Genomic DNA, 20038 nt, shown 5'->3' on the forward strand with positions numbered 1-20038 from the left:
CACAGGTAAAGAAGAATATGAAATAACTACAAAAAGTGTATGATTTTAAAATCAAATAGGTACTTGAACATGTCAAATATATCTGAAAGTTAAAAATATCAAAATGATAATAATCACATAGATGATTAATTGTATCTTTGCTATTATAAGTTCATTTATGTACTTAAGAAGTAAAGATTAGATTTTTTCCTTCTTTTCCTTTTTTGATATGTAAGTTGATAGATTTTTCTTTCATAAAATACCTATATATAAATTGTCATTTCTGAAATGTCATTGAAATACATAAACTATTTTATCAATTACAGCATTTAATATTATAAAAATACCAGCAAAATTTATTTTAGAACAAATATAGGATATCTATAAAATTAAGAAATGTGATATGTAATAGCTCTATAAAATCTTTCATTACTATTTCATTATGCAAATGTAAAAGGATCAATATCAGATAATATCTATTATTGACATGATAAGAAGAGATATCAACTTATTATCATTATAATTTATCTTTACCATGTAATTAGTTTCCTCAAAATAGTACATAAATACTAATCTACCAGTGATTTTTTATTTGTCTGTTTGCTTTTTTTTTTTTTTTTTTTTGGTAAAAAGGATTGAACCTCGAATCCAAGGGTGCTTAACCACATCCCCAGTCCTTTTATAAAATTTAAAATATAGTCTCACAAAGTTGCTTAGGGCCTTGCTAAATTGCTAGGGTTGGCTTTGAACTTGTGATTCTCAAGCCTCAGACTCCCAAGCCATTAAGTTTACTTAATCTACCAATGTTTGAAGAATCATTGTAGATTTGGGAAAAAAAGTATTCAAAGACAAAATATGAAATTCAATTTTTTTAAAGAATTAAAATAAATTATAAAGCTCATTTACTATTTCCAACTTCATTTGGCTGACTTCTTCATTTTAGGACTACAAAGCATGCATATTTTTGTATATGTAGTAGTAATGTAATCCATAACTGTCACATTTTCATTTGGCTAATTGAAAAAAAATGTATTTCAAACTTATTTTTGTTGAAGTAGTCTAAAATATTCAAACTCATCACTGAAATATATGATTCAAACTATTTCATCAATTATAGAGTTTTAACATTTCATATATCACATGAATCCGGGGTATGGTCTATTCTAATATATTTCCCTCTCATTAATAGAAAGTAACTTGCCTTCATTCCATTGCTTACCTTGCTATCCACACAAAAATAATATCTTGAACTACTACAGTTCCCCATATAATAATATAATTAACATAACATTCTTCTGCTGAATTTTGTCTTAATTCTGAAATATGCATATAATCAGGTATAATCTAAGAATATCTCATATATTTTATATATTGTCAAATTAAATCTTATTTTTCTTTCATATACAAATGATATATTAAATATATCATGTTTCCTGATAAATGGTAATAGTTTTTTAAATCAGAAATAATGATTAAGGAATTAACTTTAAAGACTGATTTTAAAATGTATATTATTAATTAAATTGTGACATTAACATTCTTAAAAACCATGATATTTTCTAGAATAATGATATTTCCATTGGAGTTTTAATTTGGCCAATAATCCAGGGGCTACTCAAAGAAATACAGCATTTTGAAAAAAAAGAATGCTTTATATTAGACTAAATTACTAATATTTAATTTCATTTCCTAAACTGTAATCTATTTGTACAGATAAAGCTTTCTCTTACCAATATATTTTGGCATTGGATTCATCAGAGCATACACTGAAAATTCCATTCTTTTTAAAATGTTAAAGTACTGTATTTTAATAAATACCATTATTTCTGTAAACTACTTTTAATCATTCTTTCAATTTAGCAAGTGTAAATCATCATATAAAGATTAATATAACTTAAAATATTTAATGAAGTTTTAGAAAAATTCTGGTTTTGATTCTAATAAAATATATTGCAGAAGTATCTAATATAAAGCAAAATTCTTATTTTATTGATTTTCTTTAAGTACTTCATAAGTTTTTTAAAAAAACCTTAAGTTATAACTCTCAGTTGAAATCTTCAATTTCATGCATAAATTAATATCTATTAAAAGCTTAATTTTTCAAAATGTCAATATTAATTCTGGATATTTTTCTTTATAAGAATTAGTGATACATAATAAATCGTTGTTAATATGTTTATATTTATCTATGCATACTGAAACTTTGCTAATTAGAATGGATAAAAATTGGGCTGGGGATGTGGCTCAAGTGGTAGCGCGCTCGCCTGGCATGCATGCAGCCCGGGTTCGATCCTCAGCACCACATACCAACAAAGATGTTGTGTCCGCCGAGAACTAAAAAAAAAAAAATAAATATTAAAAATTCTCTCTCTCTCTCTCTCTCTCTCTCTCTCTCTCTCTCCTCTCTCACTCTCTCTTTAAAAAAAAAAAGAATGGATAAAAATTTAATATAAACCAAGTCGTTCCAAGGGCATTTGGTTTTTAAAGTATTTAAATTGTTTATTATAAAAAGCTCTATATTGTAAAAGGATGATTAATGTTATGAACAAAAGTAGGTAGAAATCTTTAATAATAAAATATTGAAAATTATTAAAGGGAAGGGAGTCAAGATCAGAAAAACATTCATGAGAATTTAGAAAAATAAAGAGCATGCAAACTATATAAAAATACAAACATGATAATGGTGCAGTTTGAACTGTGGCCAAAGATTCCGCAACCAGTATGACCTGAATAAATGTGAAATTAAGATTTTCCTCACACCTTGGGCAGTCTCATTTGACATATTATAAATGGGTAGTCCAGATGGTGTTTGGGCAAACAATCAGCTTTGATTGCAAACCTGTCCTCTCTAACACATACACATACAACATGAGGCTGCTGACTACAGACTCTGACTGAATAATAATAGGAAAAAAACTAAAATCAACTACACTTGTATAAGTTAGTTGATTATATATTATTCAATATAAAGTATGTTATAGGTAGCAAACTAAAATGTTGCAGACAATCCCCAATATTTTCTAATTAAAGATTCATGCTATCAAAACACACACAGTTACTTAAGGATCTCTTTGAATGGCACACATATATGATTTTAATTTTTATATTAATTGTCAAATTTTGCAAAGATTAGTCACCATATGACTTGTTGGAATAATTTAAGAAAGTTTAAAGAGATTCATAAATAAGCGATTATAAATATATTACAGAAAATGTGTTTCATTCTATGTTAACAAAACGGAACACAGCAAGCACTAGAGTCAGAATGTGAGTCCAAACCTGAATCAGCAAGTAGCCTCTTTATCCTGATCACAATTAGTTTACTTTATAGTGGCCACATTTTCTCTTCTGTAAAGTGGTTATCATTAATGTTTCATAATGATTGAACTCATCTTCTTTGTGTATTGCAAAGATCCAATGAGTTGATACATATGAAATGTTAATGACAGGAAGTCCTCAAGTGTTAAGCATCATATTCCCCCATAGACAACTCTCCTCATTGGGCAGGTAGGAGTGAATTGTATTTGCAATCAAAAATATTTAGTGAAACAAATTGATTCTAATAGTAGTAAAAATTGCCATTTGCCAATGTATATGAATATATATATATATATATATATATATATATATATATATTTCATGTGCTCTGAGATAAATAATGAGAAACAAGAGCATTTCAAAATAATTAAAATTACTTTTTGAAAGTGTGTCAAAAAGTAATTTTAATTATTTTGAAATACTCTTCCAAAATATAGTATTATTTATCTCAGTGTTTTTTTCTCTTGGAAAAAAGTTATTTCTCTAAATGGAATGAAAACTTTCTATGAGCAACTCACTATTGATTAAATTATTAATTAATTCAGTGATGAAGGTACACTGAAAAACTTTAAGCCACATCCATGGTGTTGAAATGTGTGAGTTCAGTAAGTAATATGACTGAATTTTTTTCTTTGATCCTGTTTGTATACCATATATGATGGTTACAATTAAAACATTACAGATGCACATTTATGTTTCTACTTTTGTATTGTTGTTGTATGTATTAGGTTGTTTTGTTTTAACTTTATAATATAATGTACAATTTTAAGGTTTGGTTGTTGTTTTACTGATATGTAAAATGTATCATTAATCTTTAATGTTCAGTGCCTAACACATTACCTGGCACAAGTTGGGAAGAGTATAATTTTGTTGAGTGAATGTGCAAATCAAACAAATTATCAGTTAAATCCTAAATTACTTAATGTTTATTTAATGTATGTTCACTATTCATGTAAAAATTATATAATTTATTTAAAATTAACCAACAAAATAGTGGTTCATTTTCCTCAGAATCTAAATAACTCTTCTTTTTTCTTAGGCAATGAGAACTAATTTCTGGTTTTCTTAATTGTCTGAATTACTATGCTATAGTCTGGCCATGAATTTCTGTCCTCCAATCTACTGAGGTTTGAAGTTTGTTTTACCTGCTCTCATCCAAGTTGTGACTAGCCTGACCATGCTTAGCTTCTGAGATGAGGTGCATTCAGGGAAGTATGGTAATAGACTGTTTACTTCCTTACACATGATCCCTGCCTAGCTTCTTCCCCACCTCTAGGCAATCCTCTCTTCTTGAATATAGGTTCAAGTTCAAGAAAATAGAATTTGATATCCTTTATTTAGACAATTCCTTTACGCTAGTATTACTTAGGAAGCCAAAAACGGGTAGAAGAACCTCCTGGAGGTTTTGAAGGAGATGTAGGAGCAGAGTCCATGGAAGTCCTTCAGAGCACAAGACTAATTTCCCTTTAATGGGCTCTGCCCATGAATCAAGAACACAGGATCCCTTGACAAAGACTCATAAAAATTATCTTCTTTGTGAATCTTACATGTAGACAATGGCTTTCAAATGTAAAAACCAAGAATATGTCACCAGTCTTCTTTGATTCCATGATAAGTATCTTTCTCAGGCAACAAGTTTCTCTTTTTCAGTGGAAGAAGATTTATAACAAAGTGAGATAGGAACATAGGATTTGTGTGTGTGGGGGTAGCATATCAATTAATATTTAGCAATATCATTCCAATGCAAAGGGTTAAGTGCCACTTTTAATGAGTCTTACAACATCTAAAATTTAAAAAAAAATCATTTGGCCCACACTTATTAGACACAATTATTTGTTTGATTTCTGGTATCAACTTTTAGTTTTTATATACAGCTATATATTGTTTTCATCTATTTTGTATTTTCAGCTTTAGGAACTACTTGGCATTTATCTGTGCTAAGAAGATTGTATTGGCTTCTATAGGATTCTTTCCTATTTCGATCCCTCAAATCATAGCCTTAAGTTGGAAGATATTGAATTTGCTTCCTAAGCATAGAATGTTAGATTTATTTTACTTAAGGAGTAACTCACTAGTACACTGTGACCCCCCCTGGAGAGGAGGAATCACATCTTCATCTCATTTGTATATCATCTCATTTGTATCCAGTGTCTAGGCACAATGTCTGGTACAGATTAAACAGTCAAGGATAAAGAGTGAAGGCATAAATGGTCAACATCTACATAGAGTATATTATGTGCCAGGCATTGTTCTAAATATTTCAGATCAGTGTTCCTCAAAGTATGTTCCTAGAGCAGCAGTGAGAGCATCACCTCAAATTTGTCTAAAATACAAATTCTCACATCAGAAATTTGGGGATGGGGCTTGGCAATCTGTGTTTTAACAAGCCCTCCAGATGATTCAGATATGAACTAAAGTTTGAGAACTATTGTTTTCAATTATTAACTCACTGAATTCTTAGTTCTTAGATAACCCTAAAAAGTAGGTTCTATTATTATTCCCATTATATATGTAGTACTAAGAGGCAGGTTACTAGACCAAAGTCACACAGGTATTAAGTGATAAAACTGGGATTCACTTAAGACTGTTTGATTCTGAAATTCTAGTTCTTAAATATATTGTATGGCCCTTTAATGACGAACACCCAGAAGATGTTGCTAAATGAATAGATGAAGGAGAATGCTCTTTAGTATGCCAGTGATGACCTCCTTTTTTAAACCTGTCCAAAAACTCAGGGTCTCAAAAGTTCAAAAGTCTTTCAAAATTTCCCCTTATGTCCTTATGGAGTACAACATTTCCTTTTCAATTCCTCATACTGCAGCTGATTAGTAGCTCTCCTTTGACATCTATCACTTTTTTTTCTTTTCAATATTGGACTGAACTTAGGGATGCTCTGCAACTGAGCTACATTACAAGCCCTTTTTTAATTTTGGGACAGGATCTTAATAAGTTGTTCAGGCTGGCCTTCCAACTTGTGATCTTCCTATCTCAGTCTCCCAAGTAGCTGGGATTACAGGCATGTACCATCACACCCAACTTGGCACTCATCATTTTCTTTTTTCTTTTCTTTTTTTTTGAATTTTTAATTGTAGATTGACACAATATTTTTATTTATTTATTTTTATGTGGTGCTGAGGATTGAGCCCAGTGCCTCACATGTTAGGCAAGCACTCTACCACCAAGCCACAACCCCAGTCCCACCATGCATAATTTTCTGAGTCTTATAATTACTTATACTTGTTATAGGGGTGATAGTCAAAAAATCGATATATATATATATATATATATATATATATATCCATATTTTTAAATAAAAATATAAAACTGATATGAAAAAAAATCAATATTTGAAGTCCAATATGACACAAGAATTGACCAATCAGAAGGGATGCTGACTTAGTCTAGAGCTGGACTTGTAGACACAACTTTTGGACTACAGATGTTAATCCTTAGTTGCTGGATTTGAGAAAAGTCTAGACAGAAAAAAAAAAATGGTGGGGCAGCAGGAAGGAAGTTGGTGAAGGTTCACATGGGGCCTAGGAAAAGCAGAGATTTATCATAAAATACAGAAGTACAACCAACATTTTCTCAGCAGGTAGAGCTGGGCCAGTATGTAACCATTGATCATTAGCCCTACATATAAGTAGTGTTCATCTTCTACTGTGGCAATTTGGACCACATGAAAAAAAAAAGAGTCAAAAATATTGCCAAGTACAGAAGTAGTTTACCCTTTCCCTGCTTTTAAATATTTTGAATTGATAACCATTATACCTTTCCTATTTAATTATTTTTAAATCTCCCAACATCTTTTAAATGCTTTTAGAACTTTAAGCAATTCTAAGGCAGTGGAACAACTTTTTTTTTCTCTCATAATGTTTATTACACTGAGGTACAAATGATAACAAACAAATCTTGATGTTTTTCTTAATACAAGTTTATTTTCTTTTGAAAACAAATCAGTATTTTAAAATAATCTTAAAGTATTATTGAAGAATACAACAAATTTCTAGAAAAAAAATTTTAAAGAAAGAAATGGTTTTAAGGAAATGATAATACTAAATCAAATCTAATGGGCAATTTCAGCTATTATAAAAATTTGTTCAATTTTTGAAATTTCAGTTACCATTTGATAATGTGCAGTGACCCAGGACATTTTTGTCTTCTCAAAAAATTTTTAAACTGAGATCTATAAAAATGGAACAGTCTATTTTCATCTTCTGAGTACAGTACTGAGAATGTCCATGCTAGGATTTTTCCATTATTTTAGTTAAATAACTTATTTAATTTTATGGCCTATAAAACATTTTGAATCTCCAAATATCATTTTAAAAATAAATCCTATTTTGATAATTATATTAGTCCCAATTTGATGACAGTTTAGCAGTCTTTCATGTTTTCAACACAGAAAAACTAGATTGCAAAATTAATTTGTTACTTCTTTACTTCTTTTCAATTTTAAGTAATCATAGTATTGAGATTAACTCTATTTACTAATTTAAAACATACACCTCAATCTCATTTCTCTCCATCTCACTTAATAAAAAATGAAAAATATTTGCATGGATTATTCTCAAGATTCTTTTCTTCCCTAAATACTTGGGTTTCAGATGGAAATAATGTTTGGTAATAAAGCAAGTGTTTAGGGAAGAAAATAAATATCATAGTAAAAGTGTCTTGATTAAGATCAGTCAAAAGTCAATCACTGATTTGTTATAATTTTGTATGAGTCAATTACCTTTTCATATTGTTTTCCTACCCTAAAATAGACATCATCTCTTCTTCAATTGAAGGATATGAAAATCATTCCAGGTTGGCATAACATTTAAAAATTATTAGAAAGAAAATGACATAGGAGAATTGAGCATTTTAATAATGTGGGTTACTTTAAGTACAAATGGTGAGAAGGAGACAAAATTTCTACTATAACTGTCAAAGGAATGGTTTTACCCCCATGTCTAGGATAGTGACTGACATATAGTAAGTGCTTAATTACCTAAAATATGTCCTTCACAATTCCATATTATAAATACGAGAAGAAACAGTAATGAGATGCTATATATAAACATTCACTACTACAGATTTATATACCATATTTTTAAAAAAAATATCATATAATACAAGTTATCATGATCACAATATCATGCTGATATTTTTACAGTACATCTGCATTTCACTGATGCTTCCATAGAGAATTGAATACTACTTAAAAATTCAATTTGGATGAGGCTAAGTTATGCCATAAAATATGAATGTGAGAGAGTTAAATTTAGATTTAAAAAATAACCTCTTAACAAGGAAACTTGTGGCTCTATTAATTTTCCAAATGACAGTTCCCATTTTAATAACAAACCAAAAAAGATTCAAATTCCAGCTTTTAAAAAAAAGACACTAATATTTTGAAAAACTGAAGAATCCCAGGTACATTTTTTTTAATATGAAGGAAAGAAAGGAGCCAGAAATAGCTTATGATACAAGGCAATAAGGTGATATGTTTAAGGGCACAAGAAACAAAAGGAGTGAAATTGGCAATTGAGAAAAAGACAGAACTAGTAAGAATAGTAATTTGTCTAAATATCCTTAATAATCAACAAATAGATTTGCCCTTTTCCCCCAGCATAGTTATATATGTTAATAGGGAAGAGAGTTTTTCACCTGATTCCTTTGAACTTTCTCAAAGAACAAATTCAAATAAAGTGAAGACTAAAGTGAATCTTTAGCATTCAGATTTTGTTCTGGCTATTATTTTACAGGCATAGCTTAGAAATACTACTACACTTGTCCATACAGATTTATTTTTTTCATTTGTGACTTGTCAGAAATTAATGTTTCTTTTAAGAAAAACCACTAAAATAGTGAAATTAAAATGGAAAATGGATTAGCAACTTAGTCTTGTAGACTCATGAGTTGCAATTAGTACATTGTGAGAAATGAATTTACTCCTGCTAAATTGAGAAAATGGCTATAACAACCAAAGCAACTATTTTAATTAAATTTTACCATCCAAATGGCTTTCTCCATAAGAACTCTCTGGGAACAGGCCCCTTAGGTATCTTATGCATGAGCTAGAAGTAGCAAAATGTTTCTTCACCGTTATCAGTGTCTCATGTTCATTAGTAATTTGGGATGGAAAAATTGTTTCCTAGAAAAAAAAATAAGGTGAAAAAAATTAGTATTTTTAAATATATTCATCCCACCAACCATACTATTATCATAGCTAGGATAGAAAGTTATTTTATTTCAAGTTTGATACATTTAGAGGTAATAAAATGGAAAAAGGGCTTTATATTGCATTATATTATGTAGTCAGTGCTAGAGCACTTGCCTAACTTGGGAGGTTCAATCCCCAACATCTCGAAAGAGGGAAAAAGGAGCTGGGGCGTGGTCAGCAGAGGTGCACTTTTCTGGCACATGTGAGGCACTATGTTCGATTCTTGTTATTAGTAGGTTGCACATTTGTGTACTTTATTAGTCACTACAATTTATTTGTAAATCCAGAACCAACAATTTTTCATTTTTGCAATCATTTACAGATATGCATAGGGCAGCAACAAATTTGTCATCTGAAGCTCATATTTCCATGTTTACAGTATGATAGCTGAAATAAATCCACTCTCTTTCTTCTCAGTTCAGCTATCATAGTGTAAACATGTGTACTTTTCTTACTCTACTTAGTGTCGAATCATTTAACCCTTTTGGGCTTCCTTTTATGATTTTGCTATTTAAAATGGCCCCATGCATAAGGAAATGCTGATTGATTCCTACGTTCCTGTGATATCCCTTAGAGAAAAAAAATGCATTTGTTAGATAACTTTCTTTTAGGCATGAATAAGTGTGTGTGTGTGTGTGTGTGTGTGTGTGTGTGTGTATATATATATATATATATATATATATATATATATATATATTCACAGATAATTGTACACATTTGTAACAGCAAGGAAAAAGGTGTAGAAATAAGAAGGTGAAGTTCTTAACAGCATTTCACCAATTTTCCTTTAAGGTCCTGTTTCTGTCTGGGAGCTTGGGTTGCATTTATTCATGATGACTCCTTACTCTATTCAAATTTGTGGCAATGCCTCGGTCTCTCCTAGTCTTTTATGACCATGACCCTTTAGAAAGTTGCTGGTCATATGTTTTGCACAAAGTCTCTCCTTTGGGGTTTGGTGTTTACTTATGACTGGGCAGAGTTATGGGTTTTATAGGGAGATGTCACAGAGGTGAAAGGTCCTTATGGAATTATTTGGTGGGAAGAGGGACACATCAGCATGACTGGTTAGGAGTGATATTAATTTCAATTATTTGATTAATGTGATGCTTTTTGGATTTCTTACTATGAGCTTACTATTTCTTTCTTTGTAATTAATAAATATATTTTGGGAGATACCTTGAGAATATATTATTTCTCCCTCAATTTTTACTCACTTAGAGGATGTGGCTCAGTGCTAGAAAACTGGCCTGTCATGGGTGAGGCCCTGGGTTAAATTCCCAGTACTAGAGGGAAAAAAATAACTTTGCTTTTGCTCACTTAAATTTTGGCATTTATTCACAGATCTTACCAATAACAATTATTATTATGGTCTCCTAAAAGTTATTTTGTTTTTATTTTTCTCATCATTTCTTTATTTATGAACTGTAATTTTCTTTAAAGAAACAACTTGCTCATTCTCTATTCTTTCATTTCCTATTTTTTACTATTCATATGGGCTATGGTTATATGTTTAATTCTATAATTTATAATCAAATACTACCATTATGTATTTGCTCAAACTGTTCTAACTTGGCTGTTGGGAACTCTTTCAGATTGTTTCCTGAATCATTTCAATAAGTCCCTGTCAAATTGACCAAGTTATGCTGCATGCATTCCAAATATGTCACAATAAATCCTCCTGGTATATGTAATTATAATGTACCATTTAAAAAAAATCAATCCCCTATTCCTTATTAAGCATCTCTCTATTTTCTGCCACCACAAGGATTTCCAGGATTATTTTACATTTTCCCTGCTCCAGTTCTGGGATCAAGCATTTCTTAAAGAGCCCTGGTCTCTATTATTGGAGAATAGTATTTAGAAGCCAGATCTGGGTGGAGATCTGTCCTGCTCATTGCTATGGAAAAAAAAGTTCTAAGTCCTCTTAGTGTTCAGAATTTGGAACTATGTTAAACCTATAAATGCATCCATACACATACATCTCTTTTTCTTTGTTTTCTTTTTCCTTTCTTCAAAAATCTTTAGTTCATATTTTTACTACTAATTTCAATTCATCACCACAGTGTTCATCCTAACGCCATCTTTTTCTTTTCCTTTTTCTTTTTTTGTACTGGGGATTGAACTCAGGGGTACTCTACCACTGGGCTACAACCCCAACCCTTTTTATTTCATTTTGCAACAGGGTCTCAGTAAGTTGCTGAAACTGGTCACAGACTTTCCATCCTGCTGCCTCAGCTTCCTGAGTAATTGGAATCACAGGCCTGCACTACTGCACCCACCAAATGTCCTCTTTCCTTACTTGGAACTGTGGAATTTGTTTTTCCTTTTCTTTTTTTTAATTAAAAGGCTGGTGCTTACGTATTCCTAAATTGTGAAAAAATGTTCCTCGATTGTGCATGACACAAGAACACAAGATAGGTTGGTAGATATTGTTGTAAGAAGCTACATAAAAGAGAAGCCAACTGATTTAATGGTCCTTCTTCATGCAAAAAGAACTAATCACACTCTTTATGCTTTATTGGCAGTGGAGTGCAGAAGGGTAAGCCCAGGATGTGGAATGTAAGATTGTTGTTCCAGCCAAATGAGACAGATGATATGGGATTGAAAATTTATTTAAGCAGTTGTTTGTGAACATAGTTCTGAAAAAAAAGTTATTTCTTGCTCCAGCCCTCTGGGGAAAATTTCCACTCTGAGGTCCTCTCACTTTGGCCACTGGCCTGCCTGGAGGCAACCTGCCTCTTGGGCCACCTCTTTATCTCTTCATTGATTTCTGGTCTCTTCTTTTTTTTTTTTTTTTTTGAGAGAGAGAGAGAGAGAGAGAGAGAATTTTTAATATTTATTTTTAGTTCTCGGCGGACACAACATCTTTGTTGGTATGTGGTGCTGAGGATCGGATCTCAGCAAACACCACTCAATCAAATTGGGTCTTCAGAATATTTTTAATCAGAAAGCCAAATTTACATTTTTCTTTATTTTGTGGCTTGAGCTTTGGTTTCCCTCATAGGTTGCCTGTTCTGATGACATTTGGGGTGTGGGAAAATTAAATCTTTTCCTGTCCTTTTATAATAGCCCAGACTTGTTCAACAGGCAACCTCAACTGGAATGCCTCACCAAAACCCCAATTTGGCCTACTGTGCTTCAGATATCTGAAAAATGAGGAAGGAAGGGAAACAAGATTAGATCACTCTGAGGGCCGATGGAGTATTATTATTCCCAACTGAAATCCCCATTCTTTGAGTTCCTTCTAGTAAGAATGAAAATAATCTTGGTGCAAGTATTATTCCTTTTAGAGTTATCAATGATTCCAGAAGTCCACAGGACTGTTTGACTGCCACCCTGACCCTCCTGCAGGGAGAGGTAGGGGTCACCTCCACAGTGGCCTGGGCTGACCATAAATGAATTGGAAACACCCATAGTGGGGAGAAGGTCAGTGAAAGTGGGAGCCTAAGGAGAACCTATGTTTTCTTAGCCATATCCAAAGAGCCTGAATGGAACTGTTTAGCAGCCACACACTTCCTGAGAATGCACTGGGCAGCTTTCTGGAGGTACCAGGGAGATAATTCATGATTGGGACACTGAACCATCACAAGAATGTGAAGAACTCATTTTTGAGGATTCTGAGAATACTATACATTCTAGGAAGGAATGTTTAGCACAGCCACTTAGACTTGGTGGGATGTATGAGTGATAATATTAATGACGATGTCTTTAGGGGCATGCTGAGTAGGGATAATACCAGTGGTTTAATAAGAAGATGCTCATAACAACCAATGTGGTTGGAATTTAGTTCATGTCTCCCTTATGAACAGGCAAGACACTTAAGTTTTCATCTTAATAAATTCTTACAACTGTGAGGCAGGTACTCCCATTAGTCCATTTTACATCTGACAACTGAGATTCACAAAGGTGGAGAATTGTACAGTGGTTGCAAAACTACAAGAAAACAAAGGCCTTTCATAAATATCTTACTGTGTGTTCTTGTTGGAAGGATCAGTCTTGTGGGTTGCAGTGATTTGATTTAGCCAAGGTAAGCATTCATGTGGCCATCGCTGGTGCTTTAGCAGTGTCCCCAATGCTACTTACATGACTCAGAGAAAAGAAACTGAGACCCAACTGCAATCTAATTATAGAGGTGCTCAGTGAGCCAGTAAAGGAATGTGCTATCGATGGGGGCAGTCATAGCACCAGGGATTGGGCCACCCAACCCCGTATTCAATGACCTGGCTGAGGTTCAGAAACAAGGTGGTGAGAATTGAAGTAGGGCACGCCAGACAGACATGGCAGCAGGAGCCAAAGCACTGTAGTGTGCAGTAAGTAGCATGGCAGAGAGAAAACTGGAAGAGAAGCAGGGGCCTTAAATGAATCAGCCAAGGCCTTGGGCCCTAGATAGATAAAAGCCTGGATCTGGAGTCCAATTGAGCCATGTACTAACTATTTTGACCCTGCACCACATCTTTAGAGGTTTTCTAAGCTTTGTTTTACATAACTGGAAGCATAGTGACGGATAATAATCTACATGTTAAACTGACAGCTTGGGTACCTGCTCTGGATTCACAGAGTTGATGAATGGATTTGTCAAGAAGAATATCTAATTTCTACTACATGTGATGAATGGATTTTCCAAGAAGCATATCTACTTTCTATTACATGTAAAGCTTTATTATTCATCAATTGCTTCTATATTCTTACTTACTTTTGCATATTTCCGGTAATTTACCCTCTTAGTAGTGTGATTTTTCTGGCTCTGGGCTTGTCCTCTCAGTCTAGGTAGCCCTCAAGTGTAGACACCATATTTTAATCTACCATCACAAGATGTAGCCATGCAGGAATCTCAGCCTTGCTAGACCATTAGAATCACTTGGGAGTACCAGAAAGCTGCACAGGTCTGTTCCCCATCCCAGATGTATTAAACTAGGACCTTCAGGACTTTGGCTTAAGCTTTTACTCTTGACCAGCTGGGCAGAAAAATGTTTGAATCAATGAGTAAACAATCATACTGTATGTACAGTTGTCCCTCAGTATCCTTGAGAGTCTGGTTTCAGAACCTCTCCTGGACTCCCAAATCCATGGATGTTCAACACTTTATACAAAGTGGCGTAATATTTGTATAACCTATAAATATTTTGGTACATTTTGAATCACCTCTAAATTACTTATAAACATAGTACAATGTAAATTCTATGAAAATAGTTGTTATAATGTATTGTTTAGGAAATAATGACAAGAAGAAATGTCTATACATGTTCAGTAAAAATGCAGTTTTTTAAATATTTTTAGTTACATATGGACACAATACCTTTATTTTATTTGTTTGTTTTATCTGTTTTTTTAAATGTGGGACTGAGGATCATACCCAGTGCCTCACATATGCTAGGCAAGTGCTCTACCACTGAGCCACCACCCTATGCCATAAATTCAGTTTTTAAAAAATATTTTTACTTTCATTTTTGTAGTTGTCAATGAAGAGCATGCCTTTATTTTATTTGTTTATTTTTATGCAATGAAAGGATCCAATCCTGTGCCTCACACATGCTAGGCAAGCACTCTGCCACTGAGCTATAGCCCCAGCCATCAAAGCATTTTTTTAAAGAAAGTTTTTGATCCTCAACTGGTTGAACTATGGATATAGGAGGCTAGCTAAATCAGTCAGGATAGACTAGAGCAGGCTATGATAGTTATTAACCCCCAAATATCAATGGCTTAAAATCAAAAAGATCTGTGTTTTGCTCACATTTTGCAACCATGATAGTTTGGTTGAGGGCTCTGCTCAATGGAGAAAACACCTTAAAGGGCATTATTGTTTGTCCTATCAGAGAGACATATTTCAGGCTTGTCTCTCACTAGCATTAAATGCTCCACCCAGAAATGGCACAAACTCCTTCCATGCACACTCTTTGGTCAGGACTAGTCATGTGATCTGGAAGTGCAATCCTGCACGTTCCCAGAAGATGAAAAGCCAGAAATCATTGGTGAGCAGTGCAAATCACTACCAGACTACAAAATTGGCACCATCAACTTTATTTCTCAGCAATACTTACAAGGTGTGTTCAAGGCCAAGTGTAAAATATGGAGTGGTATTTGAATTTTTTTTTTTTTTTGGTTTGGCTCAGGGCCCTATTTTTTTTTTTTGTTGTTGTTTTTGTTTTGCTTTTTTTAATTTAATGAGGCTAGATGGTATATGGCATTAAACTTGGTGGTTAAAAGCCTGAATGTCCAAACCTTAAGCTCTGCCATTTACCAGATGTGTGAGCTGGGCAAGTAAAAGACAATTTATACCCATCAAAGAGATAATCAAAGGATGTGAGAAGCCAAGGAAGGAGGTTCTTTGTTAAATTGAGTGCTTAGAACCAGACAGCATTTACCTGAGTAGGACTGATGGGGAGAGGGCTACTTTAGGAGGTTTCACAGGAATTGGGGTGGCTCCAGATGGCAGGGAGGACGCATGTTTATCCCCCATAAATTGCTGCCTTCCTGCCTGATCCAGTGTGAATGTTTGGGCTGAAGAATGAGAGAAGCCAACTGGAGTTGGTTTAACCACATGAATTAGCTAAGGAAAGGGGATGTACAGGCTTCCTGCAGATTCTCTCTCTCTCTCTCTCTCTCTCTCTCTCTCTCTCTCTCTATATATATATATATATATATATATATATATATATATATATATATATATTCATTTTGCAGTATGGGGATTGAACAAGGGTCTTGCATGTGCACTCTACCACTAAGCTACATCTCCAGCCCTTTTGAAAAGCATTTATATTGAGATATGGTCTCACTAAGTTGTATAGGCTAACTTTAAACTTGCCATCATCCTAGCCTTGTCTTCCAAGTAGCTGGGAATTCAGGCATGTGCCACCTCATCTTCCCGGGGCTCTCTCTTAAAGCAGATAAAGTTTCTTGTACCACTGTCTCTAGCAAGTTTCCCCAAAATATCCTGGGCTCTAATGGGCTTTGGCTTATGAGAGGCCAGTGTTTTTGGGTAGAAATACTAGCTGCTTTAAGTAGAAAGGGTATTGCACAAGAGGATGTCAGGCACCCCATAGAACCATTGGTAGGGCTGGAGAAAACATTGACCAAAAAAACTGTTTTATATATGACAGTTTGGATTATAGGCCTGTGCCATTGCACCTGGCAACAGTTTTACTTTAAATTACAGTATTATTATGAAACTTTATATATACTTGATTTGCATCCACCTTTCTTAAGAGACACCTCATAGAAAGGGAGAAACTTTGTGGTGTATCTTTATGATCATTTTTATGAGCTTTACCAGAGTGTTTAACATAGATAAGGTTCCTAGAGGATAAATGGTCAAGACTAAAGTATATGATACTTAGACTTTTCTGACTCACAGGTTGGGGTTTTCAAAGATTAAAATGCTTTTTACAAAACAAAATTATGTCTATGAAGTTGCTACTCAGGGTGTATTTTACAATTTTTTCTCCAGGTCTTTATCAGTACCATATGCTTATCAGTGCTGTGCATTTTGGGGCTATGAATCTTATGCAAATTTAAACATAGAAGATAACAGGCTTCAAGACCATAGTGTGACAAAGGAGAAAGGCAAGTACATGAACCTTTAGAAACAGAACACTCCCTAAGACATTAATCAAAATGTATGTGTTGTAATCAGTTTGGGAAGGGTCAATATGAAGTCTGTGAGAAAAATGGCCTTTCCTCTGTTACTGGCATTTTTAATGTATTATCAAGCCACATTTGTATACACTGAACTTTAACATCATGCAGGGGAGAGAAAATTGTGGGAACATTTGGTTCTTTTGAACTGCCCACTTTTAATTCAACGTACTTTGTTGTATATTCGGGTACCACTGATGCAGCAAATGTCACCAGCACTGCTGAAAATGAAGAGCGTAGTCAAATAATTATCCATTGTACACCCCCAACAGGTAATGCTCAACCCATTTGGCTGTAATATTTTACTTTAAGTAAACATTGGGCAAATATATCTAATCTTCCTGGCGATGGATGTTATTTCTATTTTATAAGGGTGGGACTAGATGATCCTGTAAGGCCTTCTGATTCATAGTGTGGTCAGTGTACCAGCATTTCTTGCAGAATTTCAGGCTTATACCACTGAATCAGAATCTGCATATTAACAGCTCTTGCTCTTTTATATTATTCTTTATTTATTGTAGTGCCAGGGATTGAACCCAGGGCCTCCAGAATGCAAAGCTTCTGCTTTATTAATGAGTTTTGTCCCCAGTCGTCGTCGTCTTCTTCTTCTTCTTCTTCTTCTTCTTCTTCTTCTTCTTCTTCTTCTTCTTCTTCATTATTATTATTATTATTATTATTTTATTTCATTTTATTTTTTGGTATTGATTGAATCCAGGATTGCTTAACCACTGAGCCACATCACCAACCTGTTTTACTTTTTCATTTTGAGGCAGGGTCTTATTAAGTTGCTTTGGGCCTCACTAAGTTGCTGAAGCTAGTTTTGAACTTGTGATCATCCTGCCTTAGCCTCTTGTGCCCCTGGGATTATAAGCATGAACCTATAATTGTTTTTTAAATGCAATCTTGTCTACTCTTTCTGATTTACTTCATTGAAGTTGTAGTTTTAGGAAAGTTATTAAATGATGCCAATATTTACTTGATTGTAATGTCATATTCTGCCTGCCTACCAGAGAACTTGGATTTATACTTTTACTATAAAGGCAAGGTTTTAAATATTTTTTGTTAAATCAGGTGCTACAAAAGAGATTCCTATTAGTATGATGTCACAGGATGAACTGGCCATTAATTTTGGGGGTAGGGAGGGTGACGGGGTAACAGGGATTCAACTCAGGGGCACTCGGCCACTGAGCCACATCCCCAGCCCTATTTTATTTAGAGACAGGGTCTCACTGAGTTGCTTATCTCCTCAGTGTTGCTGAGGCTGGCTTTGAATTCACGATCCTCTGGTCTCAGCTTCCTGAGCCACTGGGATTGCAGGTGTGTGCCACCATGCCTGGGTTGGCCATTAATTTTATAACTTAGAATCATCAGTGCTGTGAATTTACTAATAACTGATGCTGAATTGTGAGCTTCTTAAGGGCCTATGTATGTATGCTTTGAATATTTAACCCATTTCCTTGTGTGGAGAATGAGAACAAACTTAATTTTAACAGATGAGTAAGTGCAACTAGCAAGAATCATTTATGTAATTTATTTTATTGTGCAGATATTAATTTTTGACAGTTAGGAGTGCAGTTGACTCTCTTCCCCATGAAGGATTCAGGTGTTGGAGATTGTACACAGAACTGATGATCAGTGAGAAGTAAACATCATACTTTTTGGAGGAGACGGTGGTACTGGGGATTGAACCCACGGGTGCTTAACCATTGAGCCACAGTCTCAGCCCTTTTTATATATTATTTATAGAGGCAGGGTCCCACTGAGTTGCTTAAGGCCTTGCTAAGTTGCTGAGGCTCGCTTTAAACCCATGATCCTCCTGCCTCAGCCTCCAGAGCCTCTGGGATTATAGGTGTGTGCCACGTTGCCTGGCAGGAAACAGCATTCTTTTGCAGTACTGGACACACCTATAATCGGATCCATTCTGGAGGCTGAGGCAGGAGTACTGCAAGTGCAGGGTCAGTGTCAGCAACTTAATGAGACCCTCACCAATTTAAAGAGATCCTGTCTCCAAATAAAAAATAAAGAAGGCTGGATATATACTTTAGTGGTAGAACACCCCTGGGTTTTGTCCCTGTACTACCCTCCTCGAAAATAAAATGTGAGAAAGAACTTCCATTTTAGCACTTCCTGAGGGTTCAGAGTGAAAATAAATTTGATTAAAAAAAATTGTGTTCATTGAAAATCAGATAAATGGTGCATAACTGGAGTTCCACTGTATATGTCAAATTTCATGACAGTTCAGAAAGTTAAAACATCCTTTAGGCAATCATAGTTTTCTTGTTCTTTATAGTCAAACATTTTCACTCCTTAATTATAAATGAAATATTTTTCATTTGTGAGATTACTAGCATGTCAAAGTCAGTTATTAGAACCAGCAATTCAGCTACTAAGTGCATTCTTGCGATCCTATATATATATATAGGGGTTTTACTATTATAGAGGGGTTTTGTTTTGTGCCAAGCTTTGTATGAATAGTTAACATTGATTATCAACCATAACCAACTTCAGCAGGTTGCTGTGAAATGCCATAAGAAATTGGGTTTAAAATGTTACAAATTTGTGTATATACATACATATCAGTTATAAAATATATAGAGAGCTGGGGTTATGGCTCAGTGGTAAATGGTAAAGCTTTTGCCATGTTTGAGGCACTGGGTTAGATTCTCAGCACCACATATAAACAAACAAACAAACAAATAAATGTTCATAAACAACTAATACAAATATTTTTTAAAAAATAAAATACATAGGGAAAAGGAAGGAAGAAAAAAAAAGCTAATATTTACTAAAGTTCCACTATGTGCCCAGCAGCCTGCATAAGTACTTATGTATGCAAATTTACTTAAGCCATCAACTGAATTAAGTAGGCATTATTATCTACATATCAGAAAATGCAAC

General features: G+C 33.9%; 1 pseudogene; it reads left to right on the plus strand.

Annotated features, from left to right (window-relative positions):
- The window catches only part of LOC144249344 (leucine-rich repeat-containing G-protein coupled receptor 4-like), a 36123-nt pseudogene that overhangs the window by 8915 nt on the left and 7170 nt on the right, over positions 1 to 20038 (plus strand).

The sequence above is a fragment of the Urocitellus parryii genome, chromosome 11 (genome assembly GCF_045843805.1).
Source record: "Urocitellus parryii isolate mUroPar1 chromosome 11, mUroPar1.hap1, whole genome shotgun sequence".
Taxonomy (NCBI): domain Eukaryota; kingdom Metazoa; phylum Chordata; class Mammalia; order Rodentia; family Sciuridae; genus Urocitellus; species Urocitellus parryii.